This window comes from Chrysemys picta, chromosome 13 (genome assembly GCF_011386835.1).
Source record: "Chrysemys picta bellii isolate R12L10 chromosome 13, ASM1138683v2, whole genome shotgun sequence".
NCBI classification, from domain to species: Eukaryota; Metazoa; Chordata; order Testudines; family Emydidae; genus Chrysemys; species Chrysemys picta.
This window is the reverse complement of record NC_088803.1, coordinates 18,116,484-18,121,756: the sequence shown is the minus strand read 5'-3', so window position 1 is coordinate 18,121,756 and position 5,273 is coordinate 18,116,484.

Sequence of the window (5,273 nt, the reverse complement as noted above, 5' to 3'; positions counted from 1 at the left end):
AGGATTGAACTCACAACCCTGGGTTTAGCAAGCCAATGCTCACCAGAGACAGACACTGCATTTTCTCCCTTTGCTGTTCTTCTCTCTCCCCTTTTGTGTGTGTTTGTCTTGTTTTGTCTTAAGGGAAGTTGGATGGGACTTTAACAACAACAACCATGACAGCTCCAACCAATCTCAACTAATGGCTCTTCTCTCCAAAAAAGACACTGATTACCATCTTTAATGCCATCTCAAAGACTGCCACATGGAGGCCGGGGGTTCCTTATAAAACCTCTCTGCAGCTAGAGAGAAGAGGAATAACGGATGCTGTTTAAAATGAAAGCCAGGCTTGATACTTTACATGTCGCATGCTTCAACTGTTTGTCCTCCTTTTCCTGAGCTTTAACAGAAGGTTTAAAAATATCCATAGTGGTGTGTTTGCCATGGGACGGAGCAGGCCGAGAGCTCTGGGTACCCAAACCTTCATTACAAATGGTGAATGTTGGACTGTTTCAGGGTCATGTTAACACCTTTGACTCCTTGGGTCCATGCATTGCAGCGCTACATCGCTGTTTATCCCCCCAAGGATTGCTTTCGCCCTTCTAGACACAGCAATACGCGGTGGCAGAGGTATGACCTCGCATCCGGCTGCACTGAAACACAAGCTGTTTGACAGAGCAGAGCTCACCGAGCAATCCACATGGCTTTATCTGGCGGTCGTGTGGCCCCAATTTGGGCATTTTTTCTTCTGATCCACCATCTCTTCAGGGCCTTCAATGGAATCTTTTTTCCTCCTAAAGTTAGACACCCCCCAGCCCCGTCCCTTTGCCGATTTCCCCAGCCTCAGCCCATTGCCCCAGAGCTGTGAAACTTCCCCTGTGTTTGGATGATCTTCCCAACCGTCATGGTGACAGCAGCCTGCCACAGACCACAAGGGCCAGAGGGGATCATATCCGACACCTGCAACATCCTAACCACCAACTGACATCCATGGAGCCAGCGGGGCTGGGCAGCGCGGGACAGGCCCTGGACCTTGCCCGCTGCCCGGGATGGGCTGGGGCTGGTCCAAGCTGAGGGGGTCATGGGCAGGTTAGGCCCAGATCTGGGCTTGCCCCAGGACTGTGGGGGTGTCAAAACCCCGAGCCCATGAGCACCGGAGAACACTACAGGGTGAATGGGACAGGACTGGCGCAGAGGGGCCTGGCAGAGCCCCCATGGCCGGTGTCAGTGGAGAGGGGTGGCTGGGAACCGGCCTTGGAGCCAGCCAGCCCAGCCCACCTGGATCCCCCTGGGCCCAGCCCAGTCTGCCCCGGATCCACCTGGTCCAGCCAGCCCAGCCTGCCCCAGATCCCCCTGGGCACAGCCAGCCCGGCCTCCCCCGGATCCCCCCGGCCCAGCCAGCCTGGCCTCCCTTACTTCAAGAGGATATATCAGGGGATCAGATGGCGACAAAGTCGGCTGGTGAGAAAGCCCCAGATCAGCCAAACACAGGGACAAACGCACCCCGGGCCTAGAGTGACACAAACACACTGACAACCCCCCCCCCCCCGCCACACACACACACACACACACAAACACACTTTGAACACACACACTCTTTATTTCAGTTCAGTGCCACTGTACAGGCCTGGCAGGTTGGGCAGAGGATACACCAGCCCGGAGGAGAGCCAGTCCTGGGTGGGGTGTCACAGGCAGCCAGGGGCTGTCCAGGACACGGCTACACACTGTGCTGGGGGGTTGTGTGTGTTCAGCTGTGTAACACTCCCCTGTGTTACACATCCAGAGACACACACACATACTGCACAGACACAAACACTCAGATGAGCATGCACACCCGTATTCACTTCTCACACACGTACACAATCACACCCCCATTCATACCCACTGGTTAGACACCCCCCCCCATACACTCATACACATACACTCCTGCATACTGCTCACATGCACACTCACCTGCGCTGTTCAGATACACACACACACACTGCTCAGACACAAACACTCTTGGACACTGCTCTCTCTCTCTCTCTCACACACACACACACACACACACACACACACACACACACACACACACACACACACACACGGCAGGGGGCAGGACGCAGCCCCAGGAGAGATAATGCCAAGCCCCAGCCAGTCCCTACTCCTCCCCCCCGTGTCCCCTCCAGCCCTCACCCTTCCCCCTGGCCCTGGGGCTCAGGTGCAGCTGGGGAGGGAGGAGGCAGAACTGTGATCCAAGAATCTGCTGGGCACAGGCCAAGCGTGCCCCTGCCCTGGATGGGTCACTGCCCCTCTTGATGCCCAGGGATCTGATCAGGGACCCTGGGCAGGGACTAGCTTGGGGTTGTGGTTATGGGGTATCCAGGGCACCCAGGTTAAACCTGTAATGGGGTGGATTCACTGGGGCACCTGGGTAAGGACTCCTGGATTTGAACCTGGCTCTGGGAAGTGTGTGGATCTCATGGATTAGAGCTCAGGGAGGCTGAAAGTCAGGACTCCTGGGTTCCTTTTCCATTCTTGGGGAAACACTGGGTTGAGGATCACAGAGGCAGGTGCACCAAGCACTGGGGCTGTGAGGTTCACATTGTCTCAGGACCCTGCCCTGTGCCCGCTTCCCCCCCAAACTCACTGTCCCACCCTGCATCTATGGTCCCCAGAGTGGGAGGGGCTGCTGCACCCCAACTGCCCGATAGGGCTCTATATAATGACACCCAAAGGGGAAGGAGACAGAGATACTCAGCTCTGCCTGCAGCTGGATTCATTTCTGACGGGAGCCCCAGGACTTGGGTGAGCTGAGAACAGACCCAGCTAGGGGGGAAATGCAGAGGGAGGGGCACTGCAGATTGACCCCAGGGGGCTGGGAGCAGAATCTGGCCCTGATCACATTGCACTTAGGCGGTGACTCCGCATTGGCCCTGGGGACTGAGACCAGAAACTTGACAAGAGAGTGAGAGGAACACAGGGGGACATCTGGAGTCAGGACTCCTGAGTTCTCACCCCAGCTCTGGGAGGGGAGTGGTGTCTAGTGGTCAGAGGAGGGGGGCTGGACACATTACAGACAAAGCAGTAACGCTGACAGTTCGATTCCTGGCCGGCTGCTCTGCTCGTCATGTGTCTCCACTGGGTCTAGGAGCCCTGGGGTTCATTCCCTGTTTCTTAGGATGCGGATTTCCAAGCTCCCCACCAGATGCAGGCCAAACCCTGGGGTTTGTCCATGGGCACACTGGGCACCCCAGAGGGAGCTGAAGACCCCCAATGTTGACTTCGCTCTGCTCAGTTTCCCCACCTGTAATGGGGGGAGAAGAACCCTTTCCTTCCCTGCTCACTGAGCAGCGTGAGCTCTGCCTGCATTTCACTCTGTTTCTGGGACACTCCAAGCAGAAAGGGGCCCTGATCTCGGTCGGGGTCTGTGCAGCGCCCAGCACAACGGGGGCTCTGATCTCGGACGGGGTCTGTGCAGTGCCTGGCACAATGGGGGCCCTGATCTCGGTCGGGGTCTGTGCAGCGCCCGGCACAACGGGGGCCCTGATCTCGGTCGGGGTCTGTGCAGCACCCGGCACAACGGGGGCCCTGATCTCGGTCGGAGTCTGTGCAGCGCCCGGCACAACGGGGGCCCTGATCTCGGTTGGGGTCTCTGCAGCACCCGGCACAATGGGGTCCTGATCTTGGTCAGGTTATTCAGGCTTTAGAGGTAGAATCATTTGGCAAGGGAGGGTTTGGGGTTCCATGGAGAAGGCAAATCCCCATCCTGCGCTGTCTCCATCTATCTCCCTCCCCACACCCCACCTCAGGTCGATCCAGTGACAGACGCGGCCATGGCCCCGACAGGATCCTGCCCCTTGCTCTTCCTGCCCCTCATCCTGCTGGCCGCCTACCTGGCCCAGAACATCGTATTACCCGGCAGCTACGAGTGGTTTGTGAGCGAACACGTTGATTTCCCCAAGACCAGACCCCCAGTGGCCAGAGCTACTGCAACGTCATGATGCGGCACCTCAGCCTGACCCACCCTGGCTGCAGACCCAGCAACACCTTCATCCATGCCCCCACCAGACAGGTCCGAGCCATTTGCAGCGGCACAGGGAGCTGCGTGTACCTCGCATACAACCAATGCGACAGCAACACAGGCTTCCGCCTCACCACATGCCAGCTGGTGTTCAGCCCCCACCGCCCACCGCGCTGTATCTACAGGGAAATACCCCAGACCCACAGGATCAGCATGGCCTGTAACCAGCAGGAGCAGCCCGTGCACGTCATCAGAATCCTGTAGATCCCAGGCGCTAGAAATGGGCTGGGAGCAGGGGTGCCCCTGCTCCCCCTTTCACTGCTGGTAGCCCCCGTCACTGGGAGCTCTCCTATCCCGTCCCTGCCCCTCCTGCGCTACACCCGCCATAAGTCTCCACAGGGACATGCAGCGTCTCCCCTTATCCCGCAGGCCGGCAGCCTGTGGGGGGATTTACCACACTGGGCGTCCAGTTCCCATCCACACGAGTGAAAATCCAGGTACCCAGCCCCTCGGCTGGCACTGAGCGCCTCAGCCTGAGCCTAGCACCCGCCTTGCTGGGTGCCCATCGTTCAGTACAGCCAGACCCCTTCCCCCATTGGGTATCGGGGGCAGGTTGTGGGGAGAAGATTGTCCCAGGCGGGGCCTTGGAAGCTGTCACTGAGTTTTCTTTCCTTGCTGCTTCTTGCAATAAAACACTTTCCTGCCAATGCAGAATGAGTCAGTTTGGGGGGCTGGGGCATTTTCAGGCTCTCAGTGGGGCCTATTTGCTCTGCTAAGCCTGATGCTGAGTTGTGGGGTGTGAAGTGAAGGAAAAGCTCCAGGAAGAAACAAAACCCACACAGGGAGGGGTGTCCTGTTCTGGGTATGGACAATGGGGTCAGGAGATGAGACGGGGGGACTGAGACAGACCCTAATCCTTCCCCGAGGAGACAAACCTCAGCTTGGCCTGTCTCTGAAAGGAGGCTCCCAGCCAGCCTGGCTGGACATCGCTGCAAAGGCTGTGGATGGGAAACTTCCTTAGCCAGGAACGTGTCCTCTTAGCTCACTCTCAGCTCTACCAGGTGGGCTCTGCACCAGTGGGCATCCTGCCCTGACATTTCCCATCACCTCGCTCAGCTCTTATGCGCCTTGGGTGGAAAATTTTCCCTCCTAAAGTCAGACACCCCCCAGCCCTGTCCCTTCACTGACTTCCCCATGGGCCTCGGGGTTGTGAAACTTCTCCTGTGTGTGCAGGGTTCTCCCCCCCCCCCCCCCCCCCCCCCCCCCCCGCGTCCCAGGGACAGCAGCCTGC